The sequence below is a fragment of the Moschus berezovskii genome, chromosome 2, assembly GCF_049115385.1.
Source record: "Moschus berezovskii isolate FMDL1 chromosome 2, NW_MosBer_1.0, whole genome shotgun sequence".
NCBI lineage: Eukaryota > Metazoa > Chordata > Mammalia > Artiodactyla > Moschidae > Moschus > Moschus berezovskii.
Window position 1 is genome coordinate 126,575,190 of NC_142461.1, and position 17,420 is coordinate 126,592,609.

A 17,420-nucleotide genomic window follows, 5' to 3' on the forward strand; every position below is an offset into this window, starting at 1 on the left:
CATCACCAACTCCCGGAGTACACTCAAACTCATGTCCACAGAGTCGGTGATGCCATCCAGCCATCTCATTCTCCGTCGTCCCCCTCTCCTCCCGCCCCCAACCTTTCCCAGCATCAGAGTCTTTTCCAGTGAGTCAACTCGTCTCATGAGGTGGCCAAAGTATTGGAGTTTCAGCTTTAGCATCAGTCCCTCCAATGAACATCCAGGATTGATCTCCTTTAGAATGGACTGGTTGGATCTCCTTGCAGTATAAGGGACTCTCAAGAGTCTTCTCCGTTTGCTTAATACTAGCTAAATTGAGAAAGACATAGGCAGAGTGAGAAATGGATCATTAATTATAACAAAGTAGAGAGACATTAATAATGACAATGACAATGTCACTGGTGGTAAATGCAAAAGCAATTGCACTTTTTATATACTCATTTTTTTCAAATTCTTAACTGCCCTTCTCTGGCTGAAATTACAGGGTTTTCTATTAAAAAATTTTGTAGTATGTATTAGGAACTTCACTTTGGTAATGATACTATAACTACAAAATAATTATTAAAAGCTAGAGAAAACATAAAGATATTAGGGCAATGATATTTTTCAGTATTTAAATAATTCTGGAAAAGTTTTCAGGGATTGACTGTTTATTAGACTTGTGGTTAATAAAATGTATTTATGAAACAACTCACTTTTAGATATTGATTTAGCCTTCTAAGCACTGTAGAAATGTTATGAAATATCAATAGGCTTTCTATATTGTATTGTTTTTTACAAAGATTAGGACATGAACATTAATTTATAAAGTATAAATTGAAAAATTATAAGAACAGTTATCAAAAATAAAATATATCTATCTAGTTTTAAATTACAATGAGTTTTTAAACTAACATTTTTCATCCTACTATAAAAGTAAAACGTGACCAATTGAAATAATTTAAAAAAATATAAAAACATCAAAAATAAAAACTGTTACCCATTTAATCCCACCATTTAAAGATAATATTTTCATATGTAGGCTTCTGGTCATTTTCCTTACTCATGGATTTATAGGAATACTTAATAGGTAATTCTGAAACATGTATTTATATTAGTTTCATTCTGTGTATATATTTTTATATATAATACTCTTCACTTAATATTATACCGGTAGCACCCCACTTCTCTTGTACCAAATATAAATTGGTACACTTTCTTTGGAAGGCAATTTTATGGATGTATCAAGAGGCTTAATATATTCATATTATCCCACTTATAGAAATGTATTACTCTAAAATTAATAATGTTCACAAGTTCTTATGAACAAGTTGTTTATCACAGCATAATATAAAAACAAGTGAAAAACAAAACTAAAATAAGACCAACAAAGCAGAGGTTAATCAATTGTTTGATTCTTTCAAGAGACTAACATGAAGTTTTGGAAACTTGTGTTTTTAAGCTACTAATATTCTGAGGAAGTGTTAGTATTAATAAACTTAATAAATTTAATTATATTGCCTGAATATAAATTTTATGCATTGAACGAGATATGTTAAGTACATGCCCAATGTAAACAGTGTGTGTGTGTATTGTTGCTATTGTTCAGTTGCTAAGTCATGTCCAACTCTTTGCGAGCCCATGGACTCCAGCACATTGGTCTCCTCTGTCCTCCACTGTCTTCCTGAGTTTGCTCAAATTCATGTCCATTGAGTCAGTGATGCCATTTCTGTGTATATATATGTTTGTATAATCTTGGTCTGGCTTTCAGGATTGAAGTTGCTTACAGTGGAACAACATGAGAGCATGGTTTCCTAAAAGCATGTGATTACCATTCAAAACCTGCTCTTGTATTTTGTGTATTTCTAATATTCTATATGTATGTTTTCATAAGCAGAAAAATGACTACATCTTTATGTGGTGATAATTTCTGTCATTAAAATGTTTGAAGCATGATTTTTATAGTTGTATTACATCCCATTCTATTGTTATCTTGTGATTTAATTTATAAATTCTCTAGTGTTATTTAAATATTTTATTGGTTGTCATTGATGTTGTATTTTAAATACTGCGATCAAGATCATGAGTATGGGTAAAACACTGTCTTGGATTTTCATTACTCCTGAAATCTTTTATGATCAAGCTCTGACTCCTAACCTTCAGCTAGAGAATATTCACTGTTAGAGTATAGTTTTAATGAAGAAAAAGTCTTAAAAATATTTAGCTATGTTTAAGCTCCTGACCACAACTTGAGTTAGCTGTACTAAGAATATGCATTTTTTATTGGTCATTTTGTTGAGAGGTGTTTGGAGAAAGTGCAAATCTTTGTGCCCTACTGATGGAGGGTCAGCTCTCTCATATCTATAATGATGCTATTCCATCATTGGCTTAGAAACTCTAGTTAAGCCTTTAGGGAAAACGTTTTTGATACAGTCTTATGTTTTTCAGAAGCCTATAGTTAACAGAATTGCCAGCAAGAAAATTTACATTTAGAAAGGTCACACAAATGATCAAAGCTTATAGTTATTCTAAATGGCTTAATTAAATGGTTTTCATCCTTACAGACTTGAAGAACTTAGTGCCCTTTTATTGTGGTACTTTCAAATGTTTCATAACTATATATGATGATGTTATATCAGAAAAAGCTACCGCTCATTTACATTAATCAAAATAGCAAATTGCTCTTGAAAGAGTAACCTCAGTTTTTTTGGTATGATATTTTGGTGTTTGTTTGATAATTTCTAATGAGTTTGACCCCAATGTCAGTATTTGGAACATAATGGGAAAATGTGATTAACAAGTTTCAATTATAGGAAAAAAATGCAGTATTTCATTCTTTATGGGTTCTTCTCATTCTTATAATTGCAGTACACACATTTAGAAGTGTGATTAATGCTTAATTCCTGTCTCCCTAAAATTAATGGTAACTGGATTGGGGCAGAGGTTATAGTTGCTTTGCAAAATCTGTTCTTTATTAAAAGGCTCAAATTTAGCTAGTTACCTTGCCACCCATCTAAAAGATAATATTAACCATTCTCCCTTGTAATTAGGTTTTGTGGCTATGTGGTTTAGAGCTGGCAAATGAGATGTAAGCAGAAATGTGTGTGTGTTCTAACAAGTCCCTTTAAAAGGCAGGGGAATCACCTTTCTGAATCTTTTTCTCCATCCATCAGGTTATGATGAATATAATGGCCATAGAACTTGGTTCTGAACTTGAGAACAGAATCTGTGTGAAGCAGAGAAAAAAAAAAAAAAACAACCCAAAACCAAGAAACTGGATCCACACTATCATGTTACCCACCCCCCCGCCCCGCCCACCAAATCTTCTGTCTAACTTCAGGATTGTTATAGGACTTAGAAATAAGCTTTCTTTTATTTAAAATATAAATATCCCCTGTCTGTTATTAGAACTAAAACAAATCCTCATCCATCATTGCATTTCTCTTTGTGTATTATGAATGCTTTTAGTCATATATTATTTATATCATTGTGTGTGTGTGCTCAGTTGCATCTGACACTTTGCAACTCCCTGGACTGTAGCCCACCATGGTCATCTGTCCATGGAATTTTCCATCAATGATACTGGAGTAGATTGCCATTTCCTACTCCAGGGGATCTTCCCAACCCAGGGATCAATCCTGCATCTCTGGTGTCTCCTGCACTGGCAAGCGGATTCTTTACCACTGTGCCACCTGGAAATCCCATGTATAATATTAGATGTCTACAAAATATATATTTGTACATAAATATTTTATTTCACTATGCTTACTATAGGATTAAGATTGATCCAACTTAAGGCAGAAGTGTTACGATACTAAAAGTAATATTTTGTGCCTGATGATATAACCTTATATGCTGTGCACTGGGAATAGCACTGAATCCATATCCTCATCAGTTTGAAAATTTAGATTATGGCATCTGGTCCCATCACTTCATGGCAAATAGATAGGGAAACAATGGAAACAGTGATAGACTTCATTTTCCTGGGCTCCAAAAATCACTGTAGATGGTGACTGCAGCCATGAAATTAAAAAACGCTTGCTCCTTGGAAGAAAAGCTATGACAAACCTAGACAGCATACTAAAAAGCAGAGACATTACTTTCTGGCAAAGATCCGTGTAGTCAAAGCTATGGTTCTTTCAGTAATCCTATATGGATGTGAGAGTTGGATCATAGAGAAAGGTGAACACCGAAATAATTGATGCTTTTGAACTATGGTGTTGGAGAAGACTCTTGAGAGTCCCTCGGACAGTAAGATCAAGCCAGTCAATCCTAAAGGAAATCAGTCATGAATATTCATTGGGAGGACTGAGGCTGAAGCTGAAGCTCCAATACTTTGGCCACCTGATACAAAAAACTGACTCGCTGGGAAAGACCCTTATGCTGGGAAAGATCGAAGGCAAGAGGAGAAGAGGGTATCAGAGGATGAGAAGACTGGATGGCATTGCTGACTTGATAGACATGAGTTTGAGCATGCTCTGGGAGTTAGTGATGGACAGGGAAGCCTGGTGTGCTGCAGTCCATGGGGTCAGAAAGAGTTGGACACAACTGAAATGAACTGTCTTGGTTAATGAGATAGATCCTAGAAAGCAACTTCTGGAGCAGATGCCATAAAAGAATATCTAGTATTTAAATTGCTATTAAATTGTTTGCATGTAACTGTTTTGATCCATCCATTTATATGACAGACATCTGAATGTGGCATAAAGTTGACAATTTTAGGTTTTAAATCATTACCAAATTGTGCTTCAATGAAACAATGCCTCCTTTATTCTGAGTCTCACCCATTCCAGAGTGGAACCTATATCAGAATAGCTATATCAACATATCTGAATCAAGTTGGTGTTAAGAAAATATATTTTTAGAACCACAGAAGTAATATTCCTAAAATATTGGGCTTACAAAATATGGTACACCTTGCCTTTCTTTTGTACTGAAATATGGCAGCCCAGTACATCCTTTCTTTCCACCAATAGACCTCCTTTTTCCTATGAGGAATCTATTTTATGTAGACTCAAGTGGACCCAAGTTGGAATGAACAAGCTTGTGCTTTAGTATGATTGGTTCAGGAAAAAGCCTATGACTCAATTTGAGAAATTAGGTTCTTAGCAAGAGTTTTCTGCCCTTGAGACATGTGCTCCATTTTCCTTCAGGATTACAAACATTTCCTTCAGGGCATGCTAAGTCGCTTCAGTCGTGTCTGATTCTTTACAACCCTATGGACTGTAGCCCACCAGGCTCCTCTGTCCACTGGATTCTTCAGGCAAGAATACTGGAGTGGGTTACCATTTCCTCCTCCAGCAGATCTTCCTGACCTAGGGATTGAACCTGCATCTCTTATGTCTCCTGCATTGGCAGGCAGGTTCTTTACTACTAGCGCCACCTGGGAAGCCCCTTCTAAACCTGAGGCATATGAACCTGGTGTTTATTTTGCCCACCATGAGGAGAAAGCTGGCTTGAATATGAAGCTAAGGTAGAGGAAAGCGGAGACGAGCCATGAAGAATGAACAAGGAGTTAATAATCTCATTTGTGTGCTCCTGTATATATCCCTCTACTTTTAGTTACATGGGAAAAGCCATCTTTTTTTTTTTTTTTTTTTACATGGGTTGATTTGATTTGACTTTCTATCACTTGAAAGTGATAGAGTCCTGACTGGTAACACTTCTTTCTTATCACAGAGCAGTTATTAGACAAGGGACATAGTAAGCAAAGTGAAGGAAGGTAGGTGTGCTTTGCCTAGCTGAGCCTAGATCTTAGACATTTTGTAATTGAGTCTTCTGAGACCCCTGTATCTTTGCCCCTTGGGAACCAAGACAGCCTTCTACTTAGTTGGCTCTTTGTTAGTCATTGTACAAAACAACATACCCACCATAATGTGAGGGACAAAGCATTTAATTTCATGAATTTGTATGATACTCTCCAAGTCAACAGTTTGAAGAAGGGTACTCCAAGATGGCTAACTAGACTAACTGGTTTCACCATGGCCAGGGAGGGCACACATACTGTACATGGGTTATTTCTGTTGGACAGGAATCACTTCACCCCCTTTTCTGATAAATCATCTCATTTTTTTCTCTCTCTGCTCATTCAGGTGGGAAGATCAGTTCAGTACTCCATTGTCATGTTCAGGGATGGGAATATACTTTAGACTTGACCCATCATTGAATTTCATAGCCTCAGACAAAACAGTTTGCTTAAGGATGGACATGTTTAATATAAACTGGGCCAATCAGAGTGCTTTCTTGATATTTTCTGTACAGGTGTAGGATGAGACAGCTTTACTTTGGTGTTACCAAGTTCAATACAATTGTGAAGTTCTTTGTAACCGTACCTCCACATCTCACATTTCTTGTCTTCCCTGTTAACTTACTACTACCAAATGCAGAAAGCTTATCTGCAAAAGAATTAAGCCAACATACGGAAAATGTCAGAGCTGAGATGAAAAATAAATGCTACCTACCTCATCTGAGTCAACAAGTTCAGCATATATGTTTGCTTCATAATTATGAGTGCTAATATATAAATTCTTTTATGTGTCTGTGATTTGAGTTTCTGTCTTTAAAATATACTTGTGAGTTCAGTACTCAAATAGTTAAGTATTCAACTACAACAAACTTAGTAACATCAGCATGGGAGTGAGTGTGGGTGTATGCATGTGTGAACACATTTTTGCATGTATAAGTCTAGTAAAAGCTAGATATCTCTGGAAAATATGTTAGATTAGAAAGGGAGAATAATCTTTCTAAACTGAGATATTGGAGTCTTTCACTTTATTGTAATTGCTTAAAAATATTACAGTCTGCATAAGTAGTTACTGAATTGAACCCCAAGGGGGGAAAAGTTTGAACATTCTGTAGGTTTCTTGACATGTTAATGTGCGCTAAGCAAGCCAGAACATTTGCAAAGTGCTATGAATTTCCTAATGTTTCTTTTGTTGGTTAATTTGGAGGTCAAAGGCTTTGGTTATATTTTAATGAATACTCGAAATTATGCTAGCATAGCAATGAAAATGGTACGTGAGGGAAATAAAATGCTAATACTGCTGATCCCATTTTTTAAACTGGATTGTAGTGGAATGTGCATGTTGCTATAAAATATCAAGTGATAAGCTAGATCCTAGGACAGAAGAAACTAATAACACTCCATCATAAGACGCTGTTCATATTTAGAGGCACTCCCGGCACCATGTGCTTACCTTGCAGTTTTGAAATGCTGAACCCTCAAGTGCAGTGTGTGAGTCAGGAGGAAGAAGGGGCCAGAGCCCAGTCAGCCCTTTTGCACTGTTTCTTCATTCACATGTTAGGGAATGAGGAGGGTTCTTGGCCTCTTACATCGGCCTTCAACTCTGACTTCAATATGCAACGATTTCCCCTTTTCCTTCTTACTGTGCCTCCTTCCTCTGTCAGAGTAACTGGGCTCTTTGGAAGATGATCTTTGGAGTTAAAACTATAGACTGTATGCCAATGACTATGGCCTCTCAGCTGAACGCTCACACCCCTTTGCCCATTTCTTTCCTTTTTTTGATATTGCAGTTGGACCCTCAGACTTTATTCTTGCTCACTTGGCTTGAGTTAAACTCTGCTAACCGTGGCCCGTGTGGGAAGGTGGTAGACCTGAGTGAGGGTGAAGAGACCATTCTCTCTCTCTCTCTTTCTTTTCTGTGTGGTAGCAAGCCTGCTGAGGGCTTCCTGGTACCTCAGTCGGTAAAGAATCTGCCTGCAGTGCAAGCGATCTGGGTTGGACCCCTGGGTCTGGAAGATCCCCTGGAGAAGGAAATGGCAACCCACTCTAGTACCCTTGCCTGGTAAATCCCATGGACAGAGGAGCCTGGTGGGCTGCAGACCATGGGATCAAAAAGAGCTGGGCATGACTGAGTGACTAACAAGCCTATTGATATGCCCTGCGTCCTGAAGTGTCAGTTGCTTATGTGATTGTAAGGTGGTGAGGGGTCTCTAGAAAGTTCCTTCTTGATCAGAACAGTGGGTGGCATGTTTCTTCAGTAGTTCATCATCTCCACAGAAGTCTAGGTCTCATCCTTAATGGGAAATTTTTTCTCCTTTATTGACACTTTCCTCAGTCCTAGGGTTGTGTATTTATTTTCTATTGCTCTGTAACAGATTACCACATGTCTAGAAAGTTGAGCCACATTCATTATCTCACAATTTCTGTTGGATTTTCTGCTCTGGGTATTGCCAAGCTTCAATCAAGGTGTCAGCTGGGCTGTATTCTCATGTGGAAACTCAACTAGGGAAGAATCCTCTTTGAAGCTCATTCAGGTTTTTGGCAGAATTTATTTACTGGTGGTTGTATGACTCAGGGCCCTGGTATCTTATTGACCGCTTACTGGAGGCTACCCTCAGGTGTCCTGGAGACCACCAGCAGGTCTGCCATGTGGTCCTTTCCAAGTAAGCACTTCACACATGTCTATTTGCTTCTTCTTTGTTGAAATGATGGGCTGTCTCATGAGGAGACCCTGAATGATACAGCTCTGACCTTGGTGAAACTGTGGCAAATTCTAAAAGAGATGGAAATACCAGACCACCTGAGCTGCCTCTTGAGAAATCTGTATGAAGGTCAAGAAGCAATGGTTAGAACTGGACATGGAAAAACAGACTGGTTCCAAATAGGAAAAGGAATATGTCAAGGCTGTATATTGTCACCCTGCTTATTTAACTTATATGCAGAGTGCAACATGAGAAACGCTGGGCTGGATGAAGCACAAGCTGGAATCAAAATTGCCAGGAGAAATGTCATTAACCTCAGATATCCAGATGACACCACCCTTATGGCAGAAAGCAAAGAACTAAAGGGCCTCTTGATGAAAGTGAAAGAGGAGAGTGAAAAAGTTGGCTTAAAGCTCAACATTCAGAAAACAAAGATCATGGCATCTGGTCCCATCACTTCATGGCAAATAGATGGGAAAACAGTGGAAACAGTGGGTGACTTTATTTTTGGGGCTCCAAAATCACTGCAGATGGTGACAGCAGCCATGAAATTAAAAAATACTTACTCCTTGGAAGGAAAGTTATGACCAACCTAGAAAACATATTAAAAAGCAGAGACATTACTTTGCCAACAAAGGTCCGTCTAGTCAAGGCTATGGTTTTCCCAGTAGTCATGTAAGAGTTGGACTATAAAGAAAACTGAGCACTGAAGAATTGATGCTTTTGAACTGTGGTGTTGGAGAAGACTCTTGAGAGTCCCTTGGACTGCAAGGAGATCCAAACAGTCCATCCTAAAGGAGATCAGTCCTGAGTGTTCATTGGAAGGACTGATGTTGAAGAGGAAACTCCAATACTTTGGCCACTTAATGTGAAGAGCTGACTCATTTGATAAGACTCTGATGCTGGAAAAGATTGAAGGCAGGAGGAGAAGGGGACGACAGAGGATCAGATGGTTGGATGGCATCACCGACTCAGTGGACATGAGTTTGAGTAAACTCCAGGAGTTGCTGCAGTCCATGGGGTCGCAATGAGTCAGACACGACTGAGCAACTGAACTGACCTTGGTGTGTCTCCAGTGTTATTCATGTAAGAGGCTCACTCATAAAACTAACTATTTCAACCCCTAAGAACTCAAAACCCTGGGCCTTGCTCTCAGGAAGAGCTGAATATTTTATTGATGGAGTCAGAATTGCAGAAAAAGTTAGAATACAAACACACTCCATTCGTGACATTTACCTGGTATAATATAATACTGAACTAAATGGGCTACCCTTGTGCGGGCCTCCATCCTCCTGTTTGGTCTGGAGGGCAGGCAGGACCAGGTTAGCTGGGGGTTCTGGAGGGCATATGCTCTTTCAGTGTGATGAATTAGTTAGCTATTAAACTAAATGTTTCTTGACTTTCAAAATGAGAACATTAGGATGGTCCTTTCACATATTTATTTGCCTTGCTGTGAAGGTAGTCAAGGTCTGCTGGATTTGTGATGTGCTAAATGAATGTTTAGCTGAGGTACTCAGGTGGTTTTATTGGTAAGGTTAGCTACAAAAATGAAGGCGTGAGGTTATTGGAGGACAGCATGACATTCATTAAATTAAATACCTATTAAATTTTCTGAATGGTGGAAGAGGATTGCTTAAAAGCCAAGAGGGAATGAAGCCTTTCAAAAGAGTGGAGCAACCTGACACTTAGTTTAAGCAAGTTTTCTTCCCATTGAAAAGATTTCTTTTGATGCTCTTTCTGGATGTGTTTTGCAGCAACTGCAAACAGCTTGTAGATGTTGATGAAAATAAAGCATAAGATTAGGGGAAGGGAAATAACGAGGCTATTTCAGATACTAGAAGCTGATATCATCATTTCTTTTCTCACTTTTTCTACTTGCTTTGGTTTTGCAGAGTGGTACACATCAATCCTGCTTTGCATTTTCCCTTTATGTGTACTGTGCAGCCTTTCAAAAGCAGTGTCTTAGGAGGTTAATTAGGAATAAATCAGTCAAAATGTATCAAAAGAGGCCTAACAACACTACTCAGATGTGCTTTGTTTTTGAAGAAAATGTATGTTTTAGATGCTAAAATGATTATAAGACATTCAACAACAAAGACATGTTAACTCTTTAGAGAATATGGTCAGATTCTAATTATCTTGAACTGTAGGGCAAAACAGTGAATTGCTAATATGAATAAAGACCTCATCTTGAATTATGAATTTTAAACCATTGAGAAACAAGCAGTTCACTTTGGGCCTTGAAATTTTCTATTTTTAAAATAGAAAAGAAAATCTTCCAAATCATTATTTTCAAGGATCATCCTCTGTCAATGAAACTTATACACGTTTGCTCCTCTGACTTGCTTTCCAATATTAAGATTATTTCTGAATTGCAAAGAAATGGTGAATCAGTTATAAAAATACTTCTGTGTGAGGGGAGTATGGCTCAGAGAGCAGAATCTATGTGGCATTATTTGACAGAACCAAGAAAGATACATAGAAGTTCGTTGGAATAGGTAGATCTCCTTTGTAGTCTGGACTGACTACCCCAAAACAAAATCTTGTTTTTTTCACTTTATTTATTTATTTTTTGAGGCTAATTACTTTACAATATTGTGTTGGTTTTGCCATACATTGACATGAATCTGCCCCAGGTGTACCTGTGTTCCCCATCCTGAACCCCCCTCCCACCTTCCTCCCTGTCCCATCCCTCAGGGTCATCCCAGTGCACCAGCCCCGAGCACCCTGTCTCATGCATTGAACCCGGACTGGTGATTCGTTTCACATATGATAATATAGATGTTTCAATGTCATTCTCCCAAACCATCCCACCCTATCCCTCTCCCACAGAGTCCAAAAGACTGTTCTATACATCTGTGTCTCTTTTGCTGTCTCACATACAGGGTTATTGTTACCATCTTTCTAAATTCCATATATATGTGTTAGTATACTGTATTGGTGTTTTTCTTTCTGGCTTACTTCACTCTGTATAATAGGTTCCAGTTTCATCCACCTCATTAGAACGGATTCAAATGTATTCTTTTTAATGGCTGAGTAATATTCCATTGTTTATATATACCAGTTTTCTTACCCATTCATCTGAAGATGGACATCTAGGTTGCTTCCATGTCCTGGCTATTATAAACAGTGCTGTGATGATCATTGGGGTACACGTGTCTATTTCAATTCTGATTTCCTTGGTTTGTATGCCCAGCAGTGGAATACAAATGCTGGGTCATCTGGCAGTTCTATTTCCAGTTTTTAAAGGAATCTCCACACTGTTCTCCATAGTGGCTGTACTAGTTTGCATTTCCACCAACAGTGTAGGAGGGTTCCCTTTTCTCCACACCCTCTCCAGCATTTTTTGCTTTTAAACTTTTGGATGGCAGCCATTCTGACTGGCGTGAAATGGCCAAAACAAAATCTTTATCAGTCTTTTTTCCAGGCTTGTATTATAGAGCATATTACTGATAACCCTGTGTTGGTAATTTAAATAGGAATTTCTAGTGCCAGTGAATTCATTCAAAGTGAACATTTTAAACCTAGGACTCTTGATGTATGTGCTGCAGAGCATGCCAGCTAAGGCGCAATAAAGCTCCATTCCTCTGGCAGGGCTTCTCTGTGCCTAGGTACCATCTGTTGTTTTTAATACCGAGAAGGGAGAAAAGGACTCTGTCAACATTTTGAATTCAGATGTACAGTCACACCTAATGGATATGTGGGGTTAGTTACAGAGGTGACAGAAAGCAGGTTACTAAGAGATTAGTGAGGAAAGATTTACCGTAGGAATGGGAAGGAATCTGGCCTGAGGCACTGGAGTCAGAAGCAGGACTCAAGTTCATAGTTGCTTGGTGTATTACATGGCAATTAATGTCGCAACTTATACTCATCTAGATGGGCTTCCCAGGTGGCTCAGAAAAGAACCCATTTGCCAATGCAAGGAGACACAAGAGACACGGTTCAATCCCTGGGTTGGGAAGATCCCCTGGAGGAGGGCATGGCAACCCACTCTAGTATTCTTGCCTGGAGAATCCCATGGACAGAGGAGACTGGTGGACTATGGTCCATTGTGTCGCAAGGAGCTGGACACGCTTAGCAACTGAGCACACATGAATATACACACTCGTCTAGATATTTTCCTGGTAAGTACATGCTCTCAGGAAAGTATCACGTGTGTGAATTTAAATCTCTGTCTCTGTAAATCCTGTATCACTTTAGGGCCCAAGTTTTTTGCTGTGTTATTTTGTTCTTCTCCCTCCCCCTGACTTTTGCAAAAACAGATATTCTCCTTAACGTCATAGTCTGCAGACACAAGAGGGAGTATCAGCTGTTTTCTAGACAGTCCACTCTTAAGGTAGGGCTGGTAGCTTGGCCATCAGAAGCAGAACTCTGGCTTTGGGAATACTGAAGTGGAAAAGGGGTAAACTGTAAGCTTGGAAACCAGATTAGCAATCAGCAAGAAATACTCATTATAGACACTTTTATGAAATTCTCCTTGGTGATTTGCACAAATACTTAGAAAAGAGAGACTCCACAAAGATCTGGGCTTCCTAATTGAGTATGGGAGCTCAGAGCATTAGATTTAGGTCTCTGATAATTTATTTTTCTAAATAGAAACATCAAGTTTTCTACTAGAAAGATTACTTTCTTTTCCTGATTATAAAGATTCAGGCATAACTGTCAATGTGACTTCATTTATATCTAAAGTTTGGTGAAATCTGGAAGGTCTTGGTTAAAATGCTCAATAACAAATCAGTTTAAAAGTCAAGAAAGGCTTAGTGAAATAATGGGAATATCTCACTTGTTCAATCAACATAGGATAATCTGATATGAAAAATCTAGTATAAAAAGGAAAGTGTATGTCCTGGCTTGAAATAAAAGGAAATCTATGTTCAAGCCAGTGAGAAAAGGACAGGCTGTTTAATCAGTGACACAGGAAAACAGGCTACCAACCAGAAGAAAATTAAAACGGACCCCAATTCATAGTATATACAAAAATAAATTTCAGGTAGAATAAAGATGAAAATGTGAGAAAATAAATTACAAAATAATACCTACAGCCCTGCAAGTTTAAATGGGTAAGGGAATATTTGTGAATCAAGATTAAAAATCCAGATGCCATAAAAGTAAAGATAGACAATTGAGTAAAATTTATTTGACTATATATAAATGAATAAAATTGACAAATTATACTCTAAAGAAAGTTAAGAAATATATAGAAAAAGTTTGTAATGCTGATGACAGGCATCATTTAATACAGAGAAAGTACTTACAAATTGATAATAAAAAGACAACTGATAGATGAAGTAGCAAAGAATATGAAAAAAACAGTACAGAGAGGGCAAGTCCAAATGGCTAATGAAACTATGAAATCTTAAACTCTCTAATAATAAAATACAGGTTAAAATCACAATGACCTATCATTTATACCCATCAAATTGATAAAACTTTCAAATATGACTATTATAGAGGGAATGGGGGGAATAGATATCCTCATATTGCTGATAAGAGCATAAAGTGTTTCCATATCTTTGGAGAACAGTTTGGCAATATATAGTTGACGCTTGAACAACAAAGGTTTGAATTGTGTGGGTCATTTATATGAGAAGTTTTTTCAGTATATACTTGAATCCTGTACAATCTGTATTGATTGTATTATGGAATAGTGTATACATAGAGCTGACTATAAATTATATATGCTATTTTCAATAGCATACAGGGTTGGCCCCCTACCCTCCCTGTAGTAGTTCAAGGGTCAATTGTAATATTAAAATTTAAAATGCATAGATTATTCAAACTAGCAATTCCCCAATTGGAAATCTAGCATATAAAAATATACCAAATTTTAAGAACATGTACAAAAGATTGTTATGCAAGTGTTGAATTGGAAACAAAAAGTCAGTGCCATCCAACGAGGAAAGGCTGAATGTATGTTGAAGAGCTGTATGGGAGAATATTAAAGAAATTTTAAAAATACTTTTGAATTCTACCAGCTATTGCATGATTTGAAGTCTACTAGGGTTACAAAAGTATACAGAAAAACATGGAAAAATTAGATTTTTAACGCAGTTCTTCTTGGGGTGAGCAAGTACGTGGGGGTAAGAAAGGTAGCTATGATGAAAATTGAACACAAGGTAGCTTCTTTTATATAAGGCAATGAAAATTAATATTCATATAAGTGCATGTATACATATATTCATACAAACTTGTCTGGCAGAAAGCTCACCAGCATGTAAGTAAGCAGGGGTCATTCTGATTGGTGGGAGACCAAATAACTTTTGATTTCTTTCTTGTGTACTCTTTGATTTCTTCTATATATACTCTTTGAATTATTTACAATGAGCTTGTATTATTTATATAAATAACCTGCTTTCGCTGTGTGAAAAAAAATGTGTCCATTTGTGAACAATGTTTATCATACTTTCAGTTGGTCAGAGAAAGTCAACATATAAACCTCATGTCAGAAGTGGCTTTTTATTTTTTACTTTTACTGCCTAAGCTACATTTTTCAATGATGATTTGATCTATAGAGGTTCTCATGCATGCTCACTGGAGAGTAAAATAATATTTTAAAGTAGAACTGTGAGAAAAAAGCTTATTTTAAGTAGATTCCATATTGTGAAAGTAGTTAAGATTTTAGCTTTGTGTACATGATACTGTGGAAATCAGAAATTAAGTGCTTTAACTTCTTTCCCTGACATTAATAAAGAAATATACATTACATATTTATTTAATAGAAAGTCTTGTAAAATTTAAAACACTGAGTTTGCCACCAGTGGAAAAATAAAATAAATAAAAATAATAAATAAAACAAATATTAATAAAAATAATAAAATAAAATATTTTGGAGGAAAAATAAAAAAGATAAGGAAAGAAAGATTAGAAGATATTTACATTCTAGTGACCATAGAAGTATGATGTTCAAAGAGCTGGTATCACAAGGTTCTCTTAAGACTAAATCAAGTATATTAGTCTGAGCTTCCTAAAATAAGAATCAGTAGGAGAATGCACATATATGGATGGATTTTTTATAAGGAACCACTCACATAGTTGTGGAGCTAGTCCCCAAGATCCATAGTCAGTAAGATGGACACCATGCAGTGATGATGGTCTAAGTTCCAGTTTGAGTTCAGAGGAGAAGAACGATATTCCAGTTCTGACACAGGAAGAAGAAGCAATGTTCCCCTTAGTCCTTTTTATTCTATTCAGGCCTTAAACAGGTCAGAGAGCAATCTTCTTTACTCAGAGTACTGATCCAAATGTTAATTTCATCCATAACCCTCCTCACAGACACACCCAGAATAACCAACTATCTGGGCACCTTGTGGCCTTGTCAAGTTGACAGATATGATTATTCATCACAGCAGGCTTGCTCTGAGCTTTAACTTTGGACTTCCTCTGTTTAAATCTTGACACCACTAATTTACAGTGTGATCTTACATAAATTCCGTTCCGTTCCGTTCGACGCTCAGTCGTGTCCGACTCTTTGAGACCCCGTGGACTGTAGCCTACCAGGCTTCTCCGTCCATGGGATTCTCCAGGCAAGAATACCGGAGTGGGTTTCTGTTTCCTTCTCCAGGGGATCTTCCAGACCCAGGGATCGATCCCAGGTCTCCCGCATTGGAGGCAGACGCTTTAACCTCTGAGAAGCCCTTACATAAATTACTTAATCTCTATTCTTCAGTTTCCTCATTGGTTAGATATGAGGATTACATAAGATAGTTCATGTAGTCCTTAGAACATTGCTTGGCTTTTTTCCAGGCACATAATATCCTCTAGCTATTGTTATTATCGTTAGTACTACGATTGTTATCATTGTCATTTACAAGATCTTTATCTTATGTTTACTGACACACAAAGAAACAAGACTCGGAAATGCTGTAGTTGAATCACTATACTTGTAAACTACATTTTTTATAAGAACTGTGTTTCTGTACCTAAGCTATCAACTATATTTTATCAAGTTGAATTTGCTCACTTCTATTGTAAAACTACCTTTTTATTTTGTCTTGATTTATCCCACTACTGTACATAGTTTAGAAAATTTTCTGGCTAGAAAAACTGAGATCCAATGGGGTTATCTTCATCTTGCAGAATGGCAAGATGCAATTAAATAAAGAACACCTCCAAGTTATTCAAATCATAATACAACAGAAATTATGGCTTTCGCACAATACTAAGTCATGGGGGTGGGATAAAGGACAGCAGATGGTGTCAAGGGAATTTATTTGGGTAAATCATTGGTATAATAATAAAATACTAAAACATAGTAGGTATAATATCATGATGCTCAATGTTGAGATCATAAATGTACCTGTGATTTCAATTACAACTTTAATAGAAATATCAGTAATAAACGGAGGCTCTGGAATCAGGTCATGTGGGTTCAAATCCTGGCTTCTAACTGCCAAATAATAATATTAGGGAAATTGTTAACTTCTTTTATCCCTCCTTTCTTTACCTGTAAAATGAGAATAATAATACCTTTGTTAATGTTGTAAGATTTAAATATAATAATCCATGTAATTACTTTGAAGAGTGACTGTAACATGGTAAAATGCTCAAATGTCTTCTGTTACCTCTATTACCTCTATTGATGTTATTGCTATTCTTTTGATCCCATTTTCTTTCAGATTACTGTATCTGCCTCTTGAATATAGCTACTTTCAGGCCCTATGGATATTTCAAATATATCTAAAAGTAAACATTTTCCTTCCTCTCCTTACCTTTTCCTCATATCTCAAAAAATGGTCCACTCTGACCTGTTGTCAAACCAGAGATACAGACATCATCCTACAACCTCTTTTACAATCACCAGCTAGTTGCCAATCAAGGAGTCTCTTATTTGCCTTGTGGTCTTCTTAAATCTTTTGCTGATTCTTTCCTCAAACTGTTGCCTTGATCCCATCTGAAGGTCTAATATTCAGGCCTGACTTTAGTCTGAACACCTGTGAACTCTTGATAATGCCTCCAAGGTATCGTTGCACTAAATCTGAAATGGTTAGGTACAGAGTTCAGGATTAGATTCAAAC